This window comes from Erinaceus europaeus, chromosome 19 (genome assembly GCF_950295315.1).
Source record: "Erinaceus europaeus chromosome 19, mEriEur2.1, whole genome shotgun sequence".
NCBI lineage: Eukaryota > Metazoa > Chordata > Mammalia > Eulipotyphla > Erinaceidae > Erinaceus > Erinaceus europaeus.
In genome coordinates, this window is record NC_080180.1 from 39,285,985 (window position 1) to 39,308,569 (window position 22,585).

At 38.9% G+C, this 22,585-nt stretch overlaps 1 protein-coding gene across 1 annotated transcript in view; it reads left to right on the forward strand.

Annotated features, from left to right (window-relative positions):
- The first annotated feature begins 1,176 nt into the window (after positions 1–1,176).
- The window catches only part of MARCHF1 (membrane associated ring-CH-type finger 1), an 853,606-nt gene continuing 832,197 nt past the window's right edge, over positions 1,177–22,585 (forward strand). The window contains exon 1 of the mRNA XM_060178875.1: positions 1,177–1,326. The gene's annotated coding sequence lies outside the window, so the exon portion shown is untranslated. The remainder of the gene's footprint in view (positions 1,327–22,585) is intronic.

The following is a 22,585-nucleotide window of genomic DNA, read 5'->3' on the forward strand; positions in this document are numbered from 1 at the left end:
AGCAAGAGAGTGAAAAACCAAGCCACTCCTTAGGCATCCTCAGTGCTGGGGATGAAATCCAAGACCTTATGTAAGCAAATTCTTAAGACCTCTTTTGAGCCTTAGTTTACTTATGTGTCAGATAGTCCTGTGAACCTCAAAAGACTCCTTGAAGCATCAACTGATTAAATCACAAACTGTAATTGTTGGCATCTCTTCTCTGAACTCTGAGAACTTTTAGCATGAAGACATCCTAGTTTGATACCAGACTCTCAGGTCTGGGGTGGTGGTGGTGGTGGTGGTGGTTGTGGTGGTGGTGGTGTGTGTGTGTGTGTGTTTTGTATATGTGTCCATTAGTCACTACAACAGCAGTGCCAGTTGCTTGTCAACTTCTCTAATAAAGCATTACTATTATGAAAACCCTTATTATAAATAAACAATTGACCTGACACCTTCTATGACTTTTAATTAGCCACTTGTGATGTAAATGGGTGGACCAGCTGTGGCAACCCTTGGACAAAGCCAAAAGGTTGACATCTTTAGAACATCCAATAGTGTTTGATGAGGAAGAAAAGATAACAACACTGAGATCCTGAGTAAATTTCTGCTACTGGTTAGTTGAATAGGTCTTAGGGGCCACTTAGTTTCCCAGTGTTTTGCTTCAAGTTCTCCCAAGGACAAGACACACTTTTTTGGGGGGAGGGGTGCTTTTCATTAAGAGTTCCATTGGCCAAACATCCCAAACTTTCTAAGGTTGGGGACCCTGAGTCCCAGGCAGTTCTAGTCATCCCCTGGACAGCAGCATGTTGGGCTGCAAGAGCTGTCTAGAAGCCCCCCAAACTTTCTCTTTCCTCTGGGCATCTGCCCTGAGTTTGAACACAATAGTTAGAAGTCTTTGCAGCAGTAAATGCGCTTAGACCTGGGTGTTCTCCCCAACAATCCCATTGTTACCCACACACACATCCCTGGCACTTTCAAGCAGACCCCGCCTCCCTTCTGTGGGTCTTAGGTGAGCCTAAAAGCTCTGTTGCCACCTCCGCTTGCACCGCGTTCTGCTTTAGGACTGGATTATTCCAGTCTTTGAGCATGGCAGATTTCCACCGGATGACATCATGGAGCCAAGTGAGTGCCGGCTCCAAAAGGGGGACTGAGAAGGGGAGGAGGGAGTAGAGAAGGGAGAGGGCTGGGAAGCTGAGCCAGAGCCCCACAGCCAGCCACAGGCTGCGCGAATGCGAGCTGGGAAGGAGCGCTTCGCCCGCAACTGACAAAGGATGGGAGGATGCCTGAGCTTCGGGAGGCTGGGAGCGCGCAGCCCTGCGGTCCCCTGAGCGCTTTTGCCCTCCATGGGTGAGTGATTGCAAGGATCATCATCCCACTCTGTTCAAGAGCCAGACCCTTCTGGGCTAGCAGTCCAAGCAGGTGTGTCCTGGACCCGAGCCAGTCTTTTTGCATTTTCTTCTGGCACCGCACTAGACCTTTAGCGCAGCCAGCAGGTGCCTTTGCCCTGGCGGGTCCTTGGACAAGTCTGGTTGCGACTCAGTGCTGGTTCTGGGACCCAACCTCCAGACTGGTCCCTACTGGGCAGGTGGTGGCAGCTCTTTGTGAGTTGACGCTGTTGGAGTCCGCAGTTGGGGGTAGTTACCTCTCGGATCCCCAGCACCCGCCCTTGCGCGCCTGTCTTTTCTGGTGGATCCCCAGTGCGTGGCGCGCTGTTTACAACAGCTTCGCAGGAGTCATCGAACCGCACCCCTCGGAAAGCGGGGAGTTGATGGCAGCCACTTCACAGGCTCAGGAGCCGAGGGGGTGGGCTTGAGGGGGGAGGGAGTTTCCCCGGGGAGGGCGTGCGCCTAGGATCGCTCAGTGCAGCCTTTGTCTTGGGTTTAGTGTTGATAAGCTCAAACCTGAGTCCAGTTCACAGAGACTGAGTGGGATCCAGTCTCCTGGCGCCCACCCTGGTGAGAGCTGCCATTGTGTTGCTGTTGCTGCTGGGACTGCGAAGTGGGAAGACATCAGTCCAGGGGTGAGTGTCACAGTTATCCAAGAGTGCAGAGGGAAGTTCTTAAGCTCCAGGAAGTGATCAATCTGGTTATACTGACACCCCAGTTCCATCCCCAACTAGTAGGAGTGAAAAACAGCAAACTTGAGAGACCCACCCTTATTTTTTTTTTTTTCTGGTTTAGGAAGCGCTTATCTTGAGGATTATTTGCATCTGGTGGTTGAAGTTTTAAGTGTGTACAGTTAAGGAGATCCATTTCTTCCTGCCAGTCGCTTTGGTGTTCAGTAGTTCCGGGAGAGGTTTGCTTGGTAAACATTTCTGAGGTCGATGTTTGTTCTACCACACAGCTTTGTGAGCTTAAAGACTCAGAACCTGCTCAGGTGTTTCGGTTTAGAATTGTGCTGTGTTCCAGTGTTTAATAAAGCCAGCACTCACACCTCCCCCATTCCAGCTCTAGCTTGACACCTTTATTTACCCCCTTTGGTTTGGTGACATTCTAATTTTCAGGTAATAGTGATGTCTACTGGAACATCTTACTTTAATGTTAATTTATTTCAAAAAGGAAGACAGTGGAAGGGTTGAGAGAGGTGGACGTTTGTTGCTTTGCACCTGCTACTAGTGTTTTATTTTTTAGTTTTAGACACTGTGATTTATAATGTTTAATATTGTAAGTTCTTTCATTTTCACAAACTTGGTGTATAGTAATGGTTACCCCGATATGAAGGAGATTCCTAGCACACACATTTGATTAACAGGTCTCTAGTAGAATTCTAGGGCATAAGAAAGTAAAATTTTCAATTGTAATTTTTGCCACCATTTTATTTTTTTTCTTTAAAAACGTGCTCATTTTTCTTTAGTATGTTTCTTTCTTTCTTTTTTTTTCCCTCTCTAAAGAACAGTAATCCTGATTGAGCTTTTTGTAAGACAGAATTGTTAAAGTAAAAATTTTCAGAAAAAGTTTGAGGTCTTTTCAAAGCAAATGTGAGATAATTAGTTGAATACTTAATGTAATGGAAGTTCAAAATAGGAACTGGGTGCAAAAATACTGGCAAAAATACTGGAAGGTTTTGTCTAATGTGAATGGTAGAACTATGACAGGTAATGCCATGACATTTTAGTTTTGGAAGAGCTTATTGTCGCTTTGCTTGTTTCTCTCTCCTCGGGAGTGCAGAATTAAATGTTGTATCTATGGTCTGTTATAATAATGTTAGCAGCATTATTTTCTCCAATGTGTTATATTGGGAGAATTATATGTATTATATTGAGACTCTTTCTTGAGGACTTCTGAGGTTAGCAGCATTATTTTCTCCAATGATTCAGAATTTTTTTTTCATTAATGGTTTCTTGGCTTATCACAAAGGGTTAATTTGTCTCTTGAAAAGTTTTATTTCTGCACAACCTTAGTGTCTTGTCCTCTTATAGTAAAGATTAAGGAATTTTGTCTATAGGCTGTCAGAGAACCTGTTGCTTTCTTGACTCTCTTCTTATACTGCAATAATAAAATCTGTTTTGGAAATTAACCCAGTGAATATCCTGTTCAGTCTCCTGATTTTCTTATGTGCTAGGATTTACCCAATATGAAAACATGGAATTATAGAAAGTATATGTGATTCTAATTAGACAATCAGCCAGAAATAAGAAGGAGGTATGTATGTTTAGTTCAGAGCTTTTTGGTAAAGAATAATATCTTTTAATTGTAAGATATTTCACTTCATTTGTATGGTAAGGCTGTACATTCAAGAAAACAGATCATATTTTATGTTTGAAATATCTTTTAAAAAATTATTGGTTATTTAATAAAGATTAACAGGATTGCAAGATAACAGGGGTACAATTCTATACTTGTTGGAAATATTTTATTTTGCTTCACAAATACTTTATCCAAAGCTAAAAGTGCTCTGATGCGTTAATTTGCACATAATAGCACATGTGAGGAGAGTTCTCTGAAAGTCTAAGTACATTATAAGTACACACATACTTTAATATATTTATGAGGCAGATGTAGTATTACATGAAAAAAAATGTCTTTGAAATAAAGAATTTCTAATATTCTTTAGTGTATTTCATGAATAATGTGGTTATTTTGTTATACAAGGACTTTTTTATTTTTCATTTTATTTATTTATTGTTTGATAGAGGCAGAGAGAAATTAAGAGGAGAGGGAGACAGAGGGAGAGAGACAGAGAGATATCTGCAGCTCTGCTTCACCAGTCGTGAAGCTTTCCTACTTCAGGTGGGGACCAAGAGCTTGAACCCAGGTCCTTGCACACTGTAGTGTGTACACTATTAACCAGATGCACCAATGCATGGCCCCCACAGGGACTTTTATTGGGAAAGTGATTGGATGAGGAGGAAGCTGTGTTCTAAGACAAAAACAGAACTGTAACATATTGCTCAGAGTAAGCATGGTGACTTCTTAAAAACCAGAGCACAGGGCCAGGCAGTGGTGCCCCTGGTTAAGTGCTCACATTACAGTGGGCAAGGACACAGGTTCAAGCCCTTGGTCCCCTCACCTGCAGGGGGAAAGCTTTGCAAGTGGTGAAGCAGTGCTGTAGGTGTCTGTCTCTCTCTTTCTCTATCTCCCTCTCCTCCTTCAATTTCTCTTTGTATCCAATAAAATAATAATAATAATAACAACAGAGCACTTCTCAGTTCTTTTTTTAAATATTTTTATTTATAAAAAGGAAACATTGACAAAACCACAGGATAAGAGGGGTACAAATTTGCACAGTTCCCACCACAAGGCCTCTGTATCCCATCTCCTCCCCTGATAGCTTTCCTATTCTCTATTCCTCTGGGAGTATGGACCCAAGATCATTGTGGGATGCAGAAGTTTGAAGGTCTGGCTTCTGTAATTGCTTCCCCACTGAACATGGGCATTGACAGCTCCATCCATACTCCCAACCTGTCTCTCTCTTTCCCTAGTGGGGAAGGGCTATGGGGAAGCGGAGCTCCAAGGCACATTGGTGGGGTTGTCTGTCCAGGGAAGTCTGGTCACATCATGCTAGCATCTGGAACCTGGTGGCTGAAAAGAGAGTTAACAAACAAAGCCAAACAAATTGTTGACCAGTCATGGACCTAAAGGCTGTAATACTGCAAATGGAAGTGTTGGAGGGGGGTCCTCCATTTTGTAGATAGCTAGTAGGCATATTCTAGTTATATTTCAAAGGGCCTGTATCTATACTAGTGGTTTTTGTTGTTGTTGTTGTTGTTGCCTGAGCCTGAAATCTGATATGTGGGTGGGTCCAAGTTATTGTCTGGGGAGATGATGTCATGGCTGGGAAAAGGACCAGAAAGCTGGATCTAGGAAGAGAGTAGCTCTCTAATATGGGTAAGGGGTATAAGTATTGTTGACTGTAAACCCCATCGATTTGATGTGATCTGGGGCCCATAATTAGCTTAGGAGCCTGTGTGACCTCTGCATCCCTGTAGATCTGAGCTCACATTCTGTGGTCATAAGTAGGAATGTTCCAAACTGCCCTAGTATCGACCCGTCTTCCTCAGGTGTAACATAGAGTATGTTGTCCATCCTCCCTCCGGAGGATGGAACATTCTCTACCATTGTTAATCCAAGTTGAGGGCAGGGGCCCATGGGGGCCCACAAAGGGGTTTATTGTGTTGTTTCTGATAGAAATGACCGGTATCAATGGAGAGAAGGATTTATTCGAGTTCTAGGCCCATCACCTGTGGTATTTCTGGGGGTTGAATCTGGGACCTTTGGTGCCTCAGTTATGGAAGTCTTTTTGCATAATCCTCATGCTATCTCCCTAGCCCTACAACAATAATACTTTAGCATCATAGAAAATATGTTACGTAAAACTCTGGGAAATTTCCAATAGGAGGTTATGAGAAATAAATTCATGTTCTTTGGGGGAATCTTATTATTTTCAGTGCACCAGTTGCCAGCTTTGAGAGTAATTGTGCTAAAACTCCCTTCACTTTCTCTGGAAGAAAAAAAATCTGCCTTGAACATAATCAGGTTGGTTTTATGGACTTTTCATCGGTGTAATTCAAAGACTAGGTTAGGGGTACTTGATGGATAGCAAACCACTGTGATTTTAACTTTTGCAGAAAGTTTCGATATGGAAATTGATCAGTAAGATCTTAGGTGAAAGGTTTTGCTTCTCAGCTTCTACTGGAATTACAAGAGCATAAGCCAACAGTGAGGGTGCTACTGAAAATTCTCAGTCCTGTTAGATCTGATTCAGTGTTAAGATACTGTTGATGAAGTTTAAAGTAAAATTCAAGGAAATTTGGATGTAAATATCTCCAAAAGACAAATGATCCTTTTCTAGTAGATTGGACGCATTTTTCAAATTCATGAGATTATAGATGATGTTATTAAAGTGCCCTGCTTTCCCATGTCTGAATGATGAGCTCCAGACATGAAAATGTACATCCTAAATGAAACTTTAAGATCTGATTGTTGTCAAATACTGGAAACTCTTTAGCGTTAGTTTTATGTTATGTAAAATAAGTATTTAATACCCACCCTTTCTCACAGGAAATGGTGAATAGTAATCTGCTAACATGCAAAAATGATCATAAGTATAGAAAGAATTACTCACTGAATGCTACCAATTAGTTGACTTTCTTCTTTCTTTCTTTTTTTTTTTTATTTCCACCCACCATCATTATCACTGGGGTTTGGTGTAGTTACTATGAATAAACTGCTTCTGGTGGCCATTTTTTCCCCATTTTATTGCATTGGACAGAGAGAAAGGGGGCTCAGACCCAGATCCTTGTATGAGTCCATGTGCTTGGTACTATGTGTGGTTAACTGGGTGCACCACCTTGCAACCTCCTTAATTGACTTTCTAACTTCTGAGTAGTCTCAAAGACATACGTTTACATAGAGACAAATCTAGTTTGTGATTTCTTTTCTTTTCTTTTTCTTTTTCTTTTTTTTTTTAACCAGAGCACTGTTCAGTTCTGGATTATGGTGGTGTGGGGGATTGAATCTGAGACTTTGGAGCCTTAGGCGTGAGAGTCTGTTTGCATAACCACTATGCTATCTACCCTATGCCCTCTTTTTTTTTTTTTTTTAAGATGTCTATTTTCTTTTTCTTTTATCATTTTATTGGGAAGCTAGTGGTGCTTAGTGCAGTTATTGACCCATAGGTGTGATTTCTCATCACGCCATTAAAGTTATTTGCAAAACACTCTCACCCACATACAACTTTCATCCTTTTTACATCTTCTTGCAGTTGGACCCCAAGGTTCCCTTCACCTTCTCCTTTCCTTCCTTCTCCTGAGTCCTTCGTTTTGGTGCAGTACACCACATCCAGTCCATTACTTTGTGTTTTCCCTAGCTTTGGATTTCTACTTTAAATATCTGGTGTTTTTAATTTGTGGCACACTGTAGATACCAACTTATCTCTTTAACCTTTCCTCTCTGTTACTGTGGATATATTAATGCAAATAATTTTAAAGTTTTTGTCTTCAAGTAAGAAAAGCACTACAGTGTAACCAATAACAATGTTTTAAAATGTTCTTGTGCATTAATGCTAATAATGAAAAGAATATGAACTTCTCTTCAGTATTTCTCTTTACTCTCGATTTAGTAATTGTGTGTGGAAACTGTAGAAACTCTAGATGATTTATACAAGTCCAAAGATCTGTCAAGGTTTGTTCTATACATACACAATGAGAAAATAACTAAGTATAATAATTGCATCAGTCATTTGAGCTGCTTTTAAGTGCTGACAAAATTCATCCTCTTATGTGTCAAAGCATACTTTTCAGAACTACCCACATCTTCATTCACTAATACAAAACACAATTCAGAACAAGAATTTGGCTTTCTTTTCATAAGCTTTCTTCTTAATAATGTCTACAATCACATACTCCATGTCAAATACCAACAATAATAACAACAAAAATGTCACTAGGTTGAAATCAGACGTGTTGCTTGATGCTTCACTATTTGTTTCTCACTGGTATCATGGCTCCTCTTGAAATAGTTATATCTAGCTCCATAAGACTGCCACAATTCTTGAGGTTCTCTCTTCCACAACAGAGATCCTCTGCTCAGGCAAAATTTATGGTCTCAGGGTCTTACTGTGTATCTAGATTGACAATGGCCTCGCTCTTCACCGCATGGGTAAATGGTGCCTGCTAAGTTCAGCTTCTTCAGTATTTCCTTTATCCACACTACAGTATATTCCCCACCATTGCTGTCCGCTCAAGTGGGTCATGCTTTTTTTCACTGGTTATAAAATCAAATGTCTGGAGAGCCAAGATCATTACTTGGTGGTATGACAGCTGATAAGATTGAGTTAGTAGTCCCAGCCTCCAGGCTTATAGCCAGTATAGTGATCTCTAAACCTATTTTATTAAAAATTTTTCACATAAAAAAGAGACCAGATTCTATGAAGGACTTACATTATGTAAATTTGGCTTTAAAGTGATTTATTTCCTGTTTGTGTGTGTTTGGTAAAATGTAGTAACAACAAATGAAAGCCTGATTCAAATAGCAAGTGAATTCAAATCCTTGGTAACCAAACAGCAAACTGGCAAAACTTATTTCCCTTAGAAGTTATATTTACCTTACACACATGTATGATAAAAAGCAACTTCTGAATATTAGCACTCCATGATTTATGAATTATTCCAATTTATAAGTAAATATCATCGTTGAGGGGGTGGCAGGCAGTATGAGAGGTCTAAACTTTCCCTTTTAGGAACCACTGTCTTTTTTTTTTTTTTCTCCAGATTGGTACTCTGATGAAGGTTGATAGCTTGCCATGTGTGTACTTTAGAGTTAAATAGTTAATACAGCTTTGGTCCTTTCCAATCACTATATACCAGGACCCCAAGGCCATTTCTTCATCCCTTATTCTTCAGAGTTAAAGACATTGCTTATAAAACAGCCGAGTTCTTTCTCACTTTGTGTTTCTCAGTTTGTGGTCTTTGACTTAACTAGCATGCCTTATATCTCTTGCTCTCTCTGGAAGGTAAGTCTAGAATTGAGGAGAAGCTGACAGCACTTTGGGAAACCCCCAGTCAGTAGAAATGAGTATGAAGTTCTGGAAGTCTTTTCACAGTTACTCACAAGGACCCTCAGCTGGCCATGGGAATAACCCACTTCCATATATTTCTATTCTTTTCCTATTTCACTTTCCCCAGAGTTTTGTACTCTTGACCCCATGAAATCACCTTCCCTTATTTGCACATAAGGTTTTTACTTCCAGCTCTACTTTTGAAGCAAATGTGTTGTAAGGTACATGGTAAATAGCTTTTCTTCTCTAGAGGAAAATGAGAAAAAAAAAAACCAGACAAAAGAGAGAAAATAAAAGATTCAGGACCAAAATATAAGTGACATGTATTTACAACAAAAGAAAAATGAATACGAAGCTAAATTAGTGGATTTCTTTAAAGTGCTTTTATGAATTATTCATTTTATATTTCTTATTTACCAAATGAGACAATTTTAACAATTCCTTTAACAGCTCTGAGATCATCAGTTGAGCTGATGATTCATTGCCCTGTTGGCCCTCTTTCTTTTTTACTTCTTCTTAATGTATGTTTACTGACAATATACTTTGTATACTGTATTCATCTGGGTTCTGCTGCAATAAAAGGAGGGGGAAATGGCAGGGTTTCTGCCTCTCTGGAGTGTTCTAACTTGCCTGAGATTAATTAGCTCATCACAGAAACAATGGATTTAATCAAGAATGAATGCACTAGACAGGTGTGTGTGGATGACATCCCTTACACACTTACACTCTGGAGATATCCTAATGGCGTCAGTTGGCCAGGGTGGTGTGGGAAAGTTTTCTTGAGGGGGGTAAAACTTGAGCTGATAATGAACAGATGAAGCATTTAAGTTCAGTTGAGAGAAAAGGGACGTTTGCTAATAGAAGAAGAAATAGGGAGGTCGGGCTGTAGCACAGTGAGTTAAGTGCCCATGGTGAGAAACTCGAGGACTAGTGTAAGGATCCCGGTTCAAGCCCCTGGCTCCCCACCTGCAAGGGGGTGGCTTCGCAGGCAGTGAAGCAGGACTGCAGGTGTCTCTCTTTATCTCTCCCTCCCTGTCTTCCCCTCCTCTCTCCATTTCTCTCTGTCCTATCCGGCAACAACAACATCAATAACAACAATAATAATAACCACAACAATGATAAAAAACAAGGGTAACAAAAAGGAATATAAGAGAGTCAGGCGGTAGTGCAGCGGGTGGGTTAAGTGCACATGGCGCGAAGTGCAAGGACCAGCTTAAGGATGCCGGTTGGAGCCCCCCAGCTCCCCACCTGCAGGGGAGTCACTTCACAAGCAGTGAAGCAGCTCTTCAGGTGTCTATCTTTCTCTCCCCCTCTCTGTCTTCCCCTCCTCTCTCCATTGCTCTCTGTCCTATCCAACAACAACAACAATAATAAATATAACAACAATAAAAAACAACAAGGGCAACGAAAGGGAAAAATATATAGACATATATATATATATATATGGAAAATAAATAAATAAAATAAAAGAAGAACAATTAGAGTGTGCTCGAGTGTACTCACGGTCCAGTTGATGGGAGAAGCTTGGCAGTTTTGAAGGACTCCTAAACAGCCTGTAGGAAGGAGACAGAGGTGGCTTGAGTTGATGTGCCAGATTTGGGGGGTGTCACAAAGTACTTCCAACATTGAAGAATGAAGGGTGTTTGTATGTCAGAGAGAGAGGGTAGGGGGAGCAGGAGAAAGAGAGAGAGGGAGAGAGGAGAGAGAGAGAAAGAGAGAGAGAGAGAGAGAGAGAATGGTACAAATGATAGTTGCAGTAAGGAGGACCAACACAAATAACTTGAGAGAATGTATTAGGAAAAATAAATACATGAAGCATCTGGATAGCATATTGACCATTGATTGTAAGATAAACAGATCACGTTATAAGTCTTTGAAAATTGTGAGAATTTAGTAATCATTTTAAGGTAGCGAATCTCTAAATAAATACAGTTGAAAAAAGGACAAGATATTTACTTGTTGTTTGTTGTATTTATCTTAATTTATCTTACAACAGAGTTTAGAAGTGTAGTCATCACTTACAAACTCTGGAGACACCCACTTGCAGGAGGGAAGCTTCATGAGTGGCGGGAGAGGGCTATAGGTGTCTCTCATTCTCTCTATCTATCTCTCTTAGTTCCATACACTTGTGAAAAAGAAAGAGAGAGAGAGTAAGGAAGAGAAAGAAAGGAAGGAATAAAGGAAGGGAGAGAGGGAGAAAAAGAGAAAGAAAGAAAAGAAAAGAAGACAAGAGAAAAGAAAAGAAAAGAAAAGAAAAGAAAGAGAAAGAAAGAAAGAAAGAAAGAAAGAAAGAAAGAAAGAAAGAAAGAAAGAAAGAAAGGAAGAAATGCTTGCCAAGAGCGGTGGTACTGTGCAGCCACCACAGCCCCTCGTAATAACACTGTTGGCCAAAAAAAAAAAAAGAAAGAAAAGAAAAGAAAAGAAAAGAAAAGAAAAGAAAAGAAAAGAGAACCAATAAACAACTGTGGAGTTAGGAGATAACTCACACAGTCACAGTATAACCCACAGATTACCACACTAGGACCTGGGTGCAAGCCCCTAGCTACCATATAGGAGCACCATGCAACAGGGAATCTTCATTAGCAGTGAAGCATTCCTGTGGTGTCTCTCCTGTCACTCTGTCTCTCTCTCTCTCCATCACTGTGTTTCTGGTGGTATAGTATAAGCATAAGGCTCCAATGTAGCCCTAGTGGCAAGAAAGCCACCTTAATAAGCTTTCTAGAGACGTATAGCTATTAGTTTTTAAAGCTGCTAAGATTCTATTAATTTAATAATTAATTTTTTAGGCAAGGTAATATATTACATTTTTTTAATTTTTTATGTATTGATTGAGAGTGTTAATGGTATACAGTGCAGTCACTGACACATGAGTACCATTTCACTATGCAGTAAGACCCCAGTTCAACACCTCCCTTCCTTTCCCTACCCAGAGTCCTTTGCTTTGATGCAATACACCACACCCAGTCCAAGTATCACTTTGCAGTCTCACTCCCTGTCCCTATTTATTAAATTCTGCTTATAAGTGAGATAATTCAATATTTGTCTTTCTCTTTTTCTCTTTTTGGATTATCTCACTTAACATGATGTCTTCAAGCTCTGTCTGAGATGACTACGTCATTTTTAATAGCCGAGTAATATTTCATCATGCATGTATGCCACCACCCCTCGTCTGTTGTTGCTAAGCTTTGGCGATCTCTAAGTGTGCTGCTATGAACATAGTTGTACACAGATGTCTTCTAATAGGTCTCTCTGTTTCCTTTGGGTAAATTCCTGGGCAAGAAATGGACTGTTTTTAGGTTATATCCATTTCTAGTGTTCTGAGTGATCTCCAGACTGCTTTTCATAAAGGCTGGAGCAAATCACACATCTACCAGCAGTTCGGGAGCCTAGTTTTCCTCTCATATTCTCTGCAACATTTATTTCTGTCTTTTCTAATGTATGGCATTCTCACAGGCGTCAAGTGGTATCTCATTGTTGTCTTTATTTGCACTTCTCTTCTTCTTCTAGCGTTTGCCCTTCTTCCATAGTCAGTTAAATGGCTTTGAAAGTGACTGGGATCCATGTGGATTCAGTCGGCTAGGAAGGATCATCAGTTTCCCCAGTGAATGGGTACTCACGGGATGCACCACGAGAAGGTTGATCCAATGCACTTCTCTGATACTCAGTGATTTTGAGCACCTGGTCATGTGTCTGTATCTCTTCTTCAGTGACATTTCTGTCCCTGTCCTCCCCTATCTTCTAACTTTTGATGTTAAGTTTACTGAGCTTTTTATGTATTTTGTATAGTGTTTTAGCTACACCACTTCTTGAGATTGATTTTTTAAAATGTTTTTAAATATTTATTTTTTTTCTTTTGTTGCTCTTGTTGTTTTAGTTATTATTGTTATTATTGATGTCACCGTTGTTAGATAGGACAGAGAGAAATGGAGAGAGGAGGGAAGGCAGAGAGGGGAAGAGAAAGACAGACACCTGCAGACCTGCTTCACCACCTGTGAAGCGACTCCCCTGCAGGTGGGGAGCCAGGAGCTCAAACCGGGATCCTTAATGCTGGTCCGTGCGCTTAACCCGCTGTGCTACCACCCAACTCCCGAGATTGATTTTTTTTAAGTGTGACAAAATAAAAACCAAAGCTAGGTATCTATATACATGTCCTAGAGTGTATTCACATTTAATTATTAGTCCCAAATCAGTTTTTTGTACTCGTATAAATTTGGATTTTGGTTTTATTAATTTCTCCTAAATTTGAAATGAAAATAATCAAGACTAGTTATTTTCCACTTAGGGCTATATTTCTTTTATATGTCTTAGCACATTTGCCAGACTAGAACTCAAACCTATATTTCAGACATAGTACAAAATAAACTTCTTAAGACTTAGTATAATGTCTACAATGGTTCTACCCCTTTTAATGAAATAATTTAGTTAATTTTAATAGACTACTTTTAAACTTAACCTTTAACAAAAATTCTTAATTACATGAATATACCTTATTTTAAAAAACATTTATAAATGAAATGAAATGAAATAAATAGAACCCATAGATAGAATTAGAAATGAGGAAATATAATTACAGATTATGAAAATATTGAATAGCAAGTATAAAAGGTAAAGTCTGAGACTTTTCATTTTGCTCATCATTCTTAGACTTAGACAAAATCCTCCCATACTTTTGGTTTGACCAATCTAAGTAAACAAATCTGGGACCAGGGAACAAATGTATTGTTATGCAAATACATTTTCCTGCCTGAGGTTACAAAGTCCTGGTTCAATCCCCCCTGCACCTCCATAACCCAGAACTGAGCAGTTCTGTGGTAAAATCAACAAATAAATAAATATTACATGAAACATACTGAATAAAACTGGCACCAGTGTAAGACTCTGGAGTTGGTGGTGGGGTTCAGGTCTTGGAACTGAGAAATGTTATGCATGTACAAACTATTGCATCAACTGTAAACCATGATCCCTCAATAAAGAAATAAAAAATGAATATCTAAATAACACTATTTTAACTATTAATTTTTGCTCCATTTGAATAGTTCTCTTGTATTATATTTCATACTTTCATGCATATATAATAGTTACATTACATTTCAAGGTAAAAGAATATGTGAATGGATTCTACTATTTCATTCCAATTTATATGCTGTGAAGAAATGTTTAATGTTAAGACATCACTGAATAATTTGTCTAGAAAAGGTTTACAAAAGAGTATATGGGGGCCAGGTGGTGGCACACCTGGTTGAGCGCACATATTACAATGCGCAATGACCCAGGTTCGAGCCCCTGGCCCCCACCTGCAGGGGGAAAGCTTCACAAATGGTGAAGTAGTGCTGCTGTTGTCTCTCTGTCTCTCTCCCTATTACCCCCTTCCCTCTCAATTTGTGACTGTCTCTATCCAGCAAATAAATAAAGGTTAAAAACATAATAAAAAAGAAAGAGTATATGTTTTACTGTTTCTACCTGGGGTCCAATATTTAGTGTTTGTTGTAAAGAAGGTACTATATTCCGTCACTAATTTTCCTTATTAAGTAACTATGAGATTAACGCCCCCAAGTCGTACTTTTGTGTGCTTTCATAAAGAGCAAAGAGTAGTCTACATTTTTTTTTTCAAACCCAGATTTTTGTCATGGTGATAACAGGCATGTAAATATAGACTTAAAACTCACAAGCCCCTCAGTCCATCATGGACTCCTACTCCCTGAGCAGCTGTGCTGTGAATTTGATGATGTGCACTTCACCATATGGATGCTGGGAGAGTGTCTCTGCTTTTAGAGACGAGGTGCGAGGTGCCTTTTTGTTAGTTCTTTCCCGATTTGAGAACAGTTATGACACTTAGGAATATTTTTTTGTTATGTAGAAAAATTTTCAGAATTGATCAGTTTCCCTGTTAGATCTCAGAACTCAGACTTAATTTTCTTGTTTTGTAATCATTTTACTGTGTATGTGGGGGAGGGTGTTTAATCATTTGCATACAGTTGTTCACTTATGGGTACAATTTTTTACCTCTCATGATAGGCATCTGTAAAATACTTTCATTCCCAACTTAGCTCCTTTTCAACCATCGTGCCCCAGGATCTCAACGACTTATGAGGTGGTATGACTACACTGCCCAACAAGTTTTGATGCTAGATTTCCTACATGCTGAGCAGAAACTACCTGGTAGAGGTGCTGTGAAGATTATAGCAGATAACTTAGTAAATAGCACATATCTGATTAAAGCAATGTATTTCATTACTAAAGCTAATGTATATTATTTAAGTGCTCAGGTATTTCTTTATTGTTATAAAATACATGCTATATATTTTAAGCTTTGAGCTCTCTGTACATTTCAGATGCCAATGGAATTTGGTGGGTTAGTTGCACACCAAGTTAAGAAATCTGGTAGTGGCAGTTCTTACTATCACCAAATAAATAGATTCAAAAAATAAAATGTGTATGTCACTTTTGTAATGGTACTCTAAAGGAGACTTCATTTGAAAAACAAGCTCATTGTTTAATTGCTGTTTTGTGAGACATGTACAAAGAAATATTCAACCTGATAGCTATGGGTACTTTTATTATATTGCAGTATGATAATAAATACAAGATAAATTAAAGAACAATGTAGACTTTTAAGAAAATTTGTAGTTGTAAATCTACGAGGTAGAATGTATGAATCCAAGGACTGAGTTTAGATAGCAGACTTTCATTACTGGAGTTCAGAGGTGTGAAGATGTGTCCCCAATTCCACCATAAAACAGAGATTACATTGCTCTAGGAAAAGTGAAACTAATTCTCAGACATATTAAACGTGAAACTTGAAAACCCTCTTCAAATGATCATCACTCACAATTATTTGACTTCATTCTTGAGATGGACCCCAAATATATTTATGCTCATAATGTAATCTTCACTTATATGTGTGCATTATAATATATACACTATAATAAAATGTGTTATGATGTGACATCTTTTTACAGTATTTCTTGAATATACTGTTTATGCCAATAAGTCTATTACCAACTATAAGATATTTAATTTATTTTTTAAATATTTTATTTATTTATTAATGAGAAAGATAGGAGGAGAGAGAAGGAACCAGACATTATTCTGGTACATGTGCTGCCGGGGATTGAACTCAAGACCTAATGCTTGAGAATCCAGTGCTTTATCCACTGCGCCACCTCCCAGACCACAAGATACTTGTTTTCTGAATGTATTCAACAATTTCACTTCGTAAAAAGACATTTGAATGAGATGAGACAGGAATTTATGAGAGTACCATTTGTGTTAAAAATTATAAATAATCACTTGTGGTATCTTGATAAGATAAATACTATATAGAAATTACAATGAACTTAATTTTACATTGCCAACACAGATCCATCTTTAAAACAGAATTTCACTGACAAAGAAAACTTTGCATGACAGCTATGATACATTACTTTAAAAACAAAATTTATGGCAGGAAGGCAGGACTGGACTATTCTCCTATGGAACTAGGAAAAACTACAAAAACTAATCTGAAGACTCAACAAAATGCAACCAGGATTTCTTCAGAAACTCACTAACTCACAGGGACTTCCAGAGGTGTGGCTATGGAGTAGGAGCCATTTCAGAACACACTCCTGACAAACTAGAAAATAACAATGGAAAAAAAAAATCACATGAAACCTCAGCAAAATACAAATAAGATCTCTCCCGAAACTCACTCAGCCACAGCCAAGTTGAGAATGTTACTAGGATTTTATGCTGAATTCCTTAGGCAGATGACCTCACCAATGCATCCTGACTCACCTATCCAGAGCCTTACCCCACTAGGGAAAGAGAGAAGCAGGCTATCAGTATGAGTCAACCTTCTAATGACCATGTCCAGCAGAGAAGCAATTACAGAAGCCAGACCTTCCACCTTCTGCACCCCATAAGGAATTTTGATCTATACTCGCAGAGGGGCAAATGTTAGCAGGACTCCAATTCCATCAGGTCCCAAAGACAGAAGGGGGGAGAAAAATACTCAGAAGTAGTAGGTGTGACTTAGAAAGGAAGAAAAATTAGGATCATAGAAACAAGTGGAGATATAGAGAGAAAGAGAGAGAGAGTCAACCCTTGTCTGTGATCTTAGGAGAACTAATACAGTCTCTGATGGAGATAATAGGGGAGGCTGGGTGGTGGCACACCTTGTTGAGTACATGTTAAAATGCTCAAGGACCTGAGCACCTTCAGGGGAGTTGCTTCACAGGCGGTGAAGCAGTTCTGCAGGTGTCTATCTTTCTCTCCCCCTCTGTCTTACCCTCCTCTCTCCACTTCTCTCTGTTCTGTCCAACAACGATAACATCAATAACAACAACAATAATAACTACAACAATAAAAAACAAGGGCAAAAAGTGGGGGGAAATAAGTAAATAAATAAATAAATACTTTTAAAAAATCACCATTATTATTTAAGAACCTTTGTAGAAGTGGTGATCAGATGTTAAGAAAAGATAGAAAGCAGAATATTGACGGGATTAGAAAAGAATTATATTTGAAATATCACTTAAAAAGGCATAGTATATGAAAGCACTTCTAAAAATAGTCTCCCTCTCCTCTGGTGATTTTTGAATAGTTATCACTTTGTGATAAGATTTTTCTTACATTGCAATTCGACCATATCTTTAGGAACCTCACCAGCACACTTGGTCTTTATAAAATTACACAGAGGCACTATTTCCTGGCCAGACAGAATACTTACTCCCATAAAAGAACAGGTAAGAGAGACACAATGTTTTGTATAATTCTTGTTTAAACACTCTCATTTTCTTAATCATACCATTTTTTTTTATGTAGTGTCACTCTAATTGTAACACTAAGATTTTACAAATGGGCTTTGGTTCCACAGTTTTGAGATTTTTCATGTAATAGAGTTCTGGAAACTTCTCTTTTCCACCATCTAATAATTTTACTTATTTTTGTGAAAAGGTTCTGGTTCCCCAATGGGTAAAATTACCCATCCCAAGAGATCCTTACCAATTTTTAAATCTGTGTCTTGACTAGTTGGCCAAGCACTGATTCAAGTGGTGGATGGTCAGGTTCTTGCAAAGAAAATTTTGCCTCAATTATTTTATTATCATTATCATTGTTATTACTTTTATCATCATCATTATTATTTGCAACTGAAACATCCTAACTGTAACATTACCACTATTTCTGGCAGACTTTTTTTTTTCTAGACAGTGAAAGGGGGGGAGGGAGAGGGAGAGGGAGAGAGGCTCAGGGGGTGCTGGGTGGTGGCACACCTAATGGAACCCATGTTACAATGCTTGAGGAGCCAGGTAGAAGTCCCTGTCCCCACCTGCAGGGGAAAGCTTCCCGAGTGGTGAGGCAGCCTTGCAGGCGTCTCTCTGTCTCTTTCCTTCTGTCTCTTTCTATCCTCTAGATTTCTGGTTGTCTCTATGCAATAAATAAAGATAATAAAGAAAAGTTTTAAAAAGATAGAGGGACAGAGGAGAGATACCTTAGCACCGCTCCACTGCTCATGAAACTACCCTTTTGCATGGCGCCCCCATGTGGTGACTGGGCCTCAGACCAGGTAGCATGAGAGCTTTACCAGTTCAGCCCTTTCCTGCACCACTGACACACAACCGTCCAGCTTTTAAAGTGTTTCTTAACTAGGAAAAAACTTATTTAGAGTCCTTTATAGTATAACAGTAGCGGAGAGTCTACTTATTACCGATCTTTGGTGATACTATATGAAAATCTTTAAGCTTTATCTGTGTTTCATATTCTTCCCTTTCCTTGGTATACATCTGTAGAGTTCTGTTCTTCTGGAATAAGTCTGAGAGACTCTCCCCTAGGTCTCTTTCTGTTATTTTACTAATTCATGATTGTATCTAGCATCTGCAAGGCCTAAGTTTATGTTTAGTTTCCCCATAATATGAGGTCAAAGCTAAGTAAACATTTTAATTCAGTAATTAATGTTGTATTCTATTGAATTCATCTAGACTTTCAATAAGTTTTCACCATTAATTTTAACCTAACAAAAGTTCCAAGGCTATAAATTACCTTCATACATCCTCAGGTTTATAAAAAATCTTTAATGGTGTCCATTAGGTCAGACTATCATGAAGAGATAGAGGATACCTGAAGAATTTCATCTGCCACATTCGGTGATTTCCATTTCAATAGTAGCTATTTGATTCTCTCTTCAGAATAGGAAGATCATTCAGGTAGCACATTAGAAAGTAGAAGTACCCAGGGAAGTTAGGTGAGTATAGAGGTCTTGTCAGCCCTGTTGCTCTTTGTCTCTGGTTACTCTTGAGCTTCATAGCTTCTTCGATATGAAAAGCCCAACTCTCATCTGCTACATTCTTACCTTTAGGTCCTGATTATTAAATAATTTGTTCTGCTCTATATCTTTTTTTTAATATTTATTTTATTTATTCCCTTTTGTTGCCCTTGTTGTTTTTATTGTTGTAGTTATTATTGTTGTTGTCATTGTTGGATATGACAGAGAGAAATGGAGAGAGGAGGGGAAGACAGAGAGGAGGAGAGAAAGACAGACACCTGCAGACCTGCTTCACCACCTGTGAGGCGACTCCCCTGCAGGTGGGGAGCCGGGATTCGAACTGGGATCCTAATGCCGGTCCTTGTGCTTTGCACCACCTGCGCTTAACCCGCTGCGCTACAGCCCGACTCCCTCTGCTCTATATCTTAATGCTCTTCAGTCAACAAGTTGCAGATGCCACCATAATACCAACCTGACTTCTCTATGGACAGACAACCTCACCAATGTGTCCTGAAACCCCACTTCCCCAAGACCCCTTTCCCACTAGGGAAAAGCAGAGACAGGCTGAGGGTATGGATCCACCTATCAACATCTATGTCTAGCAGAGAAGTAATACAGAAACCAGACCTCCCACCTTCTGCATCCCATAAATATCTGTAGTCCATATACTCAGAGGGATAAAGGATAGGGATACTTCCAATGGAGGGGATGGGATATGGAACTCTGTAGTGGGAGTTGTACACCTCTTATCCCACAATCTTGTCAGTCATTATTAAATCACTAATAAAAAATTGTACTTCCTTAGTTCAGCTAGTAAAGCATAAAAATTGTATGCTTGAGGGTCTTGGCTTGATTTACGTGTCTTTAGCTGGAGTGATACGTTGGTTTTCCTTTCATTCTGTTTCTCTTTCTGCCTGTGTGTGCGCACACACACACACACACACACACACGCACACGCACATGCACACACCTCTCTGATGAGTCACTGTTATATTTCATATGAAGTAAATCAATCTTTTCCTTTTTTAAAATCTTATCCCTTTCATTGTGCAAGAGGTTTCATAATGGTTATGCAAAGCGATTCTAATGCCTAAAGTCCTAAGGCTCCGAAGTCCCAGGTTCAATCCCTTGTATCATTTTAAGCCAGAACTGAGTAGTGTTCTGATTTAAAAAATAAATATCATTTCTTTCATCTATGTCTCTCAGTTCTCCAGAGCCAAGTTAAGACTTAAGAGGCCATGAAGTTTTTCACTTCTAAAAGTATCAATACTAACTAAGCTTAGATAATATTCACCTGAGGTTTTCCACTGGACCCAAATTGGATCCATGCCAACGCTGGACCCAGTTCAGTATCTAAATTGGAGTCAGCTCAGCTTTGGTCATTGCCACCAACAGTTCTCTGTGAGGAATCTGGGGAGTGGGAAAAGGATTAAACTAGCAGATCCAAAAGATTCAGGACAGTAGACTGATTCCAAATGTAATGAAAGCTACAGCTATCACAAGCAGGTCCTAATGTGGAATCAAAGGCAATTTTCCAAACAAAGGAGAAACTATACACTTAAACAGTCAGCAGTTCCCAATATAGAATACTTGGAGGACAGAACCAAAAACTGAGAGTTCTGATCACATAGAGAAATGAAGAAAGTCAATTAAGTTGGGAGTTCAAAGCAAGAGAACAGAGCTCAAGCTAAGTGGAACTTGCCTGTGTCCTTCAGAAATAAGGAAGACAGAAATGCATGCCATGCCCGTGCTTCTCATCTCCAAATATCTTTAGAAGTTACACTGAGAGGGGCCTGGTGGTGGCACATCCAGTAGAGTGTACATGGTACTATGTGCAAGCACCCCAGTTCAACAAGCCCCCCGTCCCTACCTTCAGGAATAGTGAAGCAGTGCTGTAGGTTTATGCTTCTCTTTCCCTCTCTGTATCCCCGAGTTCTCACAATTTCTGTCTCTGTCAGTAAAAAGTTTCCCTTGAGTTTATGAACATTGTCATTAAATCTGTCAAATGAGAAATTCAACCATACTCATTTTAAAAGTTGAATTGACTCATGAGTCAAATAGTATTGTATATAACTATAGGAAAGATGTTCTGAGGGCCTGAATAATATGGGATTTTTTTTTTTTTTTTTTTTTTTTTTTTTTGTGGGCTGAAAGAAGGTAGAACAAACTGATCACTTAGTATTGTTTAAGGAAAGGCCACATTCCTCTCAGGGAATGCAGAGTCTTACCATGAAGATCAATTTATGTTGTTGACTAGGACTAGTTAAGATTACTTTCCTATGAGGAATTGTGACTATAATTGAGTTCAGGCATTGACTCTTGGCTTGGTGATAGGGGTTTGACACAACTGACTCTTGGTTTTCTTTCTTTCTTTCTTTCTCCCTTTCACAACTCTAAGGGCAAAGCCTTGCTTGAGTAAGTTACCTATTTAAATTATACATTTAAAAGTGATATCTCAAAAAGACACGTTAATGCTTAACTATGGTGATGAATTTTTGTGATATATTCAATTCCTTTTACCAAACACAATGTTCAGCTGTTATAATAAAATGTAGCACAGCTCTTAGTTGTACAGATATCAATACAAATAAGAGAATGATCAGAGACAGAGTTCAAATAAGATAATTAGAAAGAAAAACTTTTTTCCCCCAGCTAAGTAGCAGTTCCAGTAAATATTGTTGCTATAGTGCCTATAACAGAACAACACAAGTTCAAGAGTTAAAGGAGGGCAGTGGTTGATGAGAGATCTAATTTATTCTGTGCTTTGAATAACTGTTGACCTAAAAATAATAAAAATTCTTGTACTTAGCATCAAACATTTGCTAAACAAGGAAGTACCTTTTTTGCATAGCATGTGTGGAACATAGAATGTTATAGAAAAAAATTAGCTAATGCAATATCAGAAGAGTAAGAGGATACAGTTCAAATTAAGATGGATATATTTCAGCCATTTCTTTTTTATTTTCTTTAAACTTATTTAAATGTGGCATATAGGCCCCCAAGTTTCTCTTCCTTGGGAGAGAGAGACAGAGAGAGAGACAGAGAGGGAGGAGAGAACCTCTGACCTTCCATTTCTAATAAAATATATTAATGCTGCTTTCTGAGGATAAATGATCATCACTAAGACCCGCTCCAAAACTTAGCATTATGCTTTCTTAATGTGTTATTGAGTTAACTTGTGGTGTAGTTTCAGATGTTCTCCACTAAGCACTTCTCTTTCTCTAAGATCCCAACTCAGAAAAATGTTTCCAATTATGACTATAAATAAGTATATGAAAATACTATTGCAACAGCAGGAATAATAGTGCCAAGGATCATTCACTATAGTGTTTCGCCAAGCATTGTCATGTATTACCTGAGTCAGAA